We start from the raw sequence: 8318 nt of genomic DNA on the forward strand, positions 1-8318 counted from the left end.
ATTTGAAGGGGTGGTCATATATATAGTGTATGTGGGTAGCTGGGGGTTGTTAATGGGGGTTGTTAATAGTTGCTACTACACAGCAGAATGCTGTCGTGAATTCGGACAGCATACTGACAGGGACTCAACCCCAGTTCTCTTCACATTCAGTGACAACAACATTTTTAGCTGTCTACCACAGCATATTGACGTTGAAATTAAACAATGAATATGAGCTGAACTTGCAGACTTTCAGCTTTAATTTGAGGGTATTTACATCCAAATCAGGTGAACAGTGTAGGAATTACAGCACTTTTTATATGTGGTCCCACCCTTTTTAAGGGACCAAAAGTAATTGGACAATTGGCTGATCAGCTGTTCCATGGCCAGGTGTGTGTTATTCCCTCATTAGTTCATTTACAAGTAAGCAGATAAAAGGTCAAGAGTTGATTTGAAGTGTGGCATCTGCATTTGGTATATGTTGTTGTTAACCCTCAACATGAAGTCCAAGGAGCTGTCACTGCCAGTGAAGCAAGACATCATTAGGCTGAACAAACCCATCAGCGAGATAGCAAAACCATTAGGTGTGAACAAATCAACTATTTGGTACATTCTTAAAAAGAAAGAACACACTGGTGAGCTCAGGTACACCAAAAGGCCCGGAAGACCATGGAAAATACCAGCAACAGTGTGTGAAAACCTTGTGAAGACTTACAGAAAACGTTTGACCTCTGTCATTGCCAACAAAGGGTATATAACAAAGTATTGAGATAAACTTTTGTTATTGACCAAATACTTATTTTCCACCATAATTTGCAAATAAATTCATTAAAAATCCTACAATGTGATTTTCTGGATTTCTTTTCTCATTTTGTCTGTCATAGTTGAAGTGTACCTATGATGAAAATTACAAGCCTCTCTCATCTTTTAAGTGGGAGAACTTGCACAATTGGTGGCTGACTAAATACTTTTTTGCCCCACTGTAGGTGTGCCTTGTTAAAAGTTAATTTGTGGAATTTCTTTCCTTCTTAATGTGTTTGAGCCAATCAGTTGTGTTGTGACAAGGTAGGGGTGGTATACAGAAGATGGCCCCATTTGGTAAAAGGCCAAGTCCACATTATACCAAGAACAGCTCAAATAAGCAAAGAGAAACGACAGTCCATCATTACTTTAAAACATGAAGGTCAATCAATCTGGAAAGTTTCTTCAAGTGCATTCGCAAAAACCATCAAGCCTTATGATGAAACTGGCTCTCATGAGGATCGCCACAGGAAAGGAAGACCCAGACTTGGGAGCTGCAGAGGATAAGTTCATTACAGTTACCAGCCTCAGAAATTGCTGCCCAAATACATGCTTCACAGAGTTCAAGTAACAGGATACCAATAATAAGAAGGATACCAATAATAAGAAGAGACTTGCTTGGGCCAAGAAACACGAGCAATGGACATTAGTCCGGTGGAACTCTGTCCTTTGGTCTGATGAGTCCAAATTTGAGATTTTTGGTTCCAACCACCATGCCTTTGTGAGACGCAGAGTAGGTGAACGGGTGATCTCTGCATGTGTAGTTCCCAATGTGAAGCATGGAGGAGGAGGTGTGATGGTCTGGGGTGCTTTGCTGGTGACACTGTCAGTGATTTTATTTAGAATTAAAGGCACACCTAACCAGCATGGCTACCATAGCATTCTGCAGCGATACGCCACCCCATCTGGTTTGCGCTTAGTGGGACTGTCATTTGTTTTTCAACAGGACAATGACCCAACACACCAGACTGTGTAATGGCTATTTGACTAATAAGGAGAGTGATGGAGTGCTGCATCAGATGACCTGGCCTCCACAATCACCCGACCTCAACCCAATTGAGATGGTTTGGGATGAGTTGGGCGACAGAGGGAAGGAAAAGCAGCCAACAAGTGCTCAGCATATGTGGGAACTCCTTCAAGACTGTTGGAAAAGCATTCCAGGTGAAGCTGAGAGAATGCCAAGAGTGTGCAAAGCTGTCATCAAGGTGGCTACTTTGAAGAATCTAAAATATAAAATCTATTTTGATTTGTTTAACACTTGTTTTGGTTACTACAGTGCCTTGCGAAAGTATTCGGCCCCCTTGAACTTTGCAACCTTTTGCCACATTTCAGGCTTCAAACATAATGATATAAAACTGTATTTGTGTGAAGAATCAACAACAAGTGGGACACAATCATGAAGTGGAACGACATTTATTGGATATTTCAAACTTTTTTAACAAATCAAAAACTGAAAAATTGGGCGTGCAAAATTATTCAGCCCCTTTACTTTCAGTGCAGCAAACTCTCTCCAGAAGTTCAGTGAGGATCTCTGAATGATCCAATGTTGACCTAAATGACTAATGATGATAAATACAATCCACCTGTGTGTAATCAAGTCTCCGTATAAATGCACCTGCACTGTGATAGTCTCAGAGGTCCGTTAAAAGCGCAGAGAGCATCATGAAGAACAAGGAACACACCAGGCAGGTCCGAGATACTGTTGTGGAGAAGTTTAAAGCCGGATTTGGATACAAAAATATTTCCCAAGCTTTAAACATCCCAAGGAGCACTGTGCAAGCGATAATATTGAAATGGAAGGAGTATCAGACCACTGCAAATCTACCAAGACCTGGCCGTCCCTCTAAACTTTCAGCTCATACAAGGAGAAGACTGATCAGAGATGCAGCCAAGAGGCCCATGATCACTCTGGATGAACTGCAGAGATCTACAGCTGAGGTGGGAGACTCTGTCCATAGGACAACAATCAGTCGTATATTGCACAAATCTGGCCTTTATGGAAGAGTGGCAAGAAGAAAGCCATTTCTTAAAGATATCCATAAAAAGTGTCATTTAAAGTTTGCCACAAGCCACCTGGGAGACACACCAAACATGTGGAAGAAGGTGCTCTGGTCAGATGAAACCAAAATTGAACATTTTGGCAACAATGCAAAACGTTATGTTTGGTGTAAAAGCAACACAGCTCATCACCCTGAACACACCATCCCCACTGTCAAACATGGTGGTGGCAGCATCATGGTTTGGGCCTGCTTTTCTTCAGCAGGGACAGGGAAGATGGTTAAAATTGATGGGAAGATGGATGGAGCCAAATACAGGACCATTCTGGAAGAAAACCTGATGGAGTCTGCAAAAGACCTGAGACTGGGACGGAGATTTGTCTTCCAACAAGACAATGATCCAAAACATAAAGCAAAATCTACAATGGAATGGTTCAAAAATAAACATATCCAGGTGTTAGAATGGCCAAGTCAAAGTCCAGACCTGAATCCAATCGAGAATCTGTGGAAAGAACTGAAAACTGCTGTTCACAAATGCTCTCCATCCAACCTCACTGAGCTCGAGCTGTTTTGCAAGGAGGAATGGGAAAAAAAATCAGTCTCTCGATGTGCAAAACTGATAGAGACATACCCCAAGCGACTTACAGCTGTAATTGCAGCAAAAGGTGGCGCTACAAAGTATTAACTTAAGGGGGCTGAATAATTTTGCACGCCCAATTTTTCAGTTTTTGATTTGTTAAAAAAGTTTGAAATATCCAATAAATGTCGTTCCACTTCATGATTGTGTCCCACTTGTTGTTGATTCTTCACAAAAAAAACAGTTTTATATCTTTATGTTTGAAGCCTGAAATGTGGCAAAAGGTCGCAAAGTTCAAGGGGGCCGAATACTTTCGCAAGGCACTGTACAAGGCACTGTACATGTGTTATTTCATAGTTGATGTCTTCACTATTATTCTACAATGTAGAACTGAGTGACTTTGTGACTGTCTCCACTGCAAAGGAAAGTGGATGTTGTAAATATAAAGATGTACATTCTTCATGTTATAAATGTAGTTATAGATTTGTGTAGATTACTTACAGTTGAAGTCATATGTTTACATGCACCTTAGCCAAATACATTTAAACTCAGTTTTTCACAATTCCTGACATCTAATCCTAGTAAAAATCCCTGTCTTAGGTCAGTTAGGATCACCACTTTATTTTAAGAATGTGAAATGTCAGAATAATAGAGAGAATGATTTATTTATTTCATCACATTCCCAGAGGGTCAGAAGTTACCTTTAATTTGTTTTACTTGGGTCGAATGTTTCGGATAGCCTTCCACAAGCTTCCCACAATAAGTTGGGTGAATTTTGGCACATTCCTCCTGACAGAGCTGGTGTAACTGAGTCAGGTTTGTAGGCCTCCTTGCTCGCACACGCTTTTTCAGTTCTGCGCCATTTTTGCAAATGTATTAAAACTGAAATATTACATTTACATAAGTATTCAGACCCTTTACTCAGTACTTTGTGGAAGCACCTTTGGCAGTGATTACAGCTTCAATTCTTCTTGGGAATGATGCTACAAACTTCATCAAGGATCTCTCTGTACCTTGCTCTGTTCATCTTTCTCTCGATCCTGACTAGTCTCCCAGTCCCTGCTGCTGAAAAACATCCCCACAGCATGATGCTGCCACCACCGCACTTCACCGTAGTGATGGTGCCAGGTTTCCTCCAGATGTAATGCTTGTCATTCAGGCCAAAGAGTTCAATCTTGGTTTCATCCGACCAGAGAATCTTGTTTCTCATTGTCTGAGAGTCCTTTAGGTGCCTTTTGGCAAACTCCAAGTGGGATGTAATGTGTATTTTACTGAGGAGTGGCTTCCGTCTGGCCACTCTACCATAAAGGCCTGATTGGTGGAGTGCTGCGGAGATTGTTGTTCTGGAAAGTTCTCCCATCTCCACAGAGGAACTCTGCGGATCTGTCAGCGTCGGGTTCCATTGGGTTCTTGGTCACCTCCCTGACCAAGGCCCTTTTCCCCCGATTTCTCAGTTTGGCCGGGCGGCCAGCTCTAGGAAGATTCTTGGTGGTTTCAAATGTTTTGGTACCCTTCCCCAGATTTGTGCCTTGACACAATCCTGTCTTGGAGCTTTACGGACAATTCTTTCGACCGCATGGCTTGGTTTTTGCTCTGACATGCGCTGTCAACTGTGAGACCTTATATAGACAGGTGTGTTCCTTTCCAAATCAGGTCCAATCAATTGAATTTACCACAGGTGGACCTAATGTTGTAGAAACATCTCAAGGATGATCAATGGAAATAGGATTCACCTGAGCTCAATTTCGAGTCTCATAGCAAAGAGTCTGAATACTTATGTAAATAAGGTATTTCTGTTTTTTTTTTTTTTATTTACAAAAAAAAATTCAAATCAATTGACTTTACCACAGGTGGACTCCAATCAAGTTGTAGAAATATCTCAAGGATGTTCAATGGAAACTTGTTTTCACTTTGTCATTATGGAATATTGTGTGTAGATTAATGAGGATTATTATTAATTTAATAAATTTTAGAATAAGGATGTAACGTAAAAATGTGGAAAAAGGGAAGGGGTCTGAATACTTTCCAAATGCACTGTATTCAAAGAAATGTCAATAGAAAAAAGGTCAAACGAAATGAAGTGCAGCTAGTTTACAGTCTTTCCAGCTTCAGTTTGAAGTGATTGTGTTGCTGAACAACAGTGTCCTGACGAGTGAGCACATTTTCTATGCCAGGCGAAATCGAGCCTCATTTGAATGTATCCAAATTAATGTCACTAAGAAACAGCTTAAACAAATGCAAATTATGGCTACTCTGCTGTTATTCTGACTGCACTTCTTGACGTGACTGTGAGTTAGCCGTAGCTGGCTACCTAGCAAGCAAGTGATACGAACTGGCAATGGAACATTTAGAACAAACGACTGGGTCATGTCCAAATATACAGAACAAAAAGACTGAACGACTGGATTGCGTCTCTAGTAACCGAACCAATAGATCGAAACAACCAGCTGGCAACCCTAGATTTGAGTCGGGATTATATCTTGTGGAAGGATGTATAGAATGAGTAAATTCCTTAAAATAACGTTTTTAAAGAAAATATGTCAATCGTTATTATGTTGGTAATCCGTTGTATTAAAGTGATAATGCCCTCGAAGCCGGTGTTTGAAGTATATACCAGCAATATATCCTCCAAACACCGGCTTCTCTGGCATTATCACATAAATAACTAATTGAATGACTTGGGGCGCTATTCAATCTGTATCACTGAAGCGGTTCAGATTGAGCTATAGAAATGTAATTGCTTAGATTTGTTTTTATTGTAGCACCTTGGGTTTTAAAACAAGTAGCATTTCTTACATTCTATGTGACCCTGTGTGTTAATCTATGGTCAACTGTACTGTATGCTACTGTTGTCCCCCAGGGCTCTGTACTAGGTCCTCTCCTGTTCTCTCTGTACACCAAGTCAACTGATTATGTTATATGCTGTTTATGCTCACATGGTGTATCTTACCACTGCTATGTGGTATACTGTATATACCATTTATTCTAGTGGCACATTGACTTATTGTCCCCCAAAATGAAATCAGGAGGGGGGACTATGGATCTGTCTCCGTTCGTGTGTTCATCACAAACGATATAACCACTGACCCAATTTGTTTACGAAACTTGGGTGAATGATGTGTCTTGCCATAGCGATTCGGCATTTACAAAATTAACCTTCATTTTTGTCATTTAGCAGACGCTCTTATCCAGAGTGACGTACAGTAGTGAGTGTTTACATGTTCTTAGTACTGGTCCTCTATGGGAATGGAACCCACAACCCTGGCGTTGCAAGCACCATACTCTCTACTAACTGGCCAACTGAGCTACTCGGCACTAGGTTACTTAAATTAAGGGAGAATGGATGATGACACTTATAAAATAATTTGAACATTGTGTGTGTGTACAGCTGTGTGCATTTCAAAAACGCAGTTCAGTTGCTGGAAAATGTTTAGTAATGTGAAATGCAGAAGTAGCCTAGATATGCCTACCTCATGAACAGATGTTACTTTTACGTTGCAAAATGTTTTGTTTTAGTGTGCCTATACTGAACACATCCCAGCCAGGGACTCGATCTTTGGCTATGCAGGAACTTAAACAAAGAAAGACAAGTACTGATATGTAGAATGTGTATTGTGAAAGCAAGTTTGCGCGGCAGGTATGTCCTCTGAAAGCAGTTGTAATCCTGATGGCTGGCAGTGAATTGAGTCTTTGTGCTGGCAGATGTTTGGAATAAATACGTTATGGGTGTTGTCTGATAGCAGTTGGACCCGTCTTGAACGGTTGAAAAACAACTGAAAGACTCTCGTTGAACCTGAACGCAGGTTTTTTTTTCGGAAAAGTACACGAGAAAACGAAGGGAAAAAATGAGTAGGGGGTCAAATGGGGAGACCAGGTGGATGTGCCACAACAAAGAAACTCCACTGCCTTGTACAGTATGCGGGCTAGTTGTCTGGAAAATGATTTGCAGGAGACAAAAGACAGGTAGGCAACTGTTCTGAATGACGTAAAAGAACATGCACCTCTAGGAAAATAAACTACCCTACTGTTAATCCATGTGTTTACAGATATATGTGTAGTTAAAAAGCTATAAAGTACAGCTGACTGCTAGGGCTGTGATGACACTGCAGGGATGGAACATAAACCACAGAAAACAAATGTGGTGCCAGCTGCAGCAGCCTGGTCTCATAGAATAGACGTAACATAATACATGTAAATCTGGGACACTGAAATTAGTATGTGTTACATTTGGTATGGTTACATAAGACACATGATAACTTAAGGCAAAAACAGAAGTAGGGTGGATGGTTTGGTGTATAACGCGAAGGTCTAGCAGCCCAACGGATGCGAGTTGGTTGGGTGTATAATGCGAATGTCTAGCAACACAAAGGATGCGAGTTCAAATCTCATCACGGACAACTTTAGCTAATTGGTAAATATTTTTGTCTGTAATAAAGCCTTTTTGTTGGGAAAAACTCATTGTGATTGACTGGGCCTGTGCCCACCCATGCCTGCGCTCCTGCCCATGTGAAATCCATAGATTAGGGCCTAATGAATTTATTTCAATTGGCTCAGCAAAACCTTTGAAATTGTTGCATTAAAAATTCTGTTCAGTATAACATGTTAGCTAACCCTTCCCCTAACCTGAACCCTTTAACCTAACTCCAAAACTTAACCTTAACCCTAACCCCTAGCCTAGCTAATATTTGCCAGTTAGTTAATGGTAGCCACTTGGCTAGAATTCGTAACATATCATACATTTTGCAAATTGGTAACATATTGTACATTTTCCAGATTCGTAACATATTATACAAAATGATGGACATTCTTAAAATAATATCGTACGCAACATAACATATCACACTAAATGGTCTGTATTAGAGGTCGACCGATTATGATTTTTCAACGCCGATACCGATTATTGGAGGACCAAAAAAAGCTGATGCCAATTAATCAGCCGATTTAAAAAATATATATATTTGTAA

Source organism: Oncorhynchus clarkii, unplaced genomic scaffold (genome assembly GCF_045791955.1).
Source record: "Oncorhynchus clarkii lewisi isolate Uvic-CL-2024 unplaced genomic scaffold, UVic_Ocla_1.0 unplaced_contig_1138_pilon_pilon, whole genome shotgun sequence".
In the NCBI taxonomy this organism is placed as follows: Eukaryota; Metazoa; Chordata; class Actinopteri; order Salmoniformes; family Salmonidae; genus Oncorhynchus; species Oncorhynchus clarkii.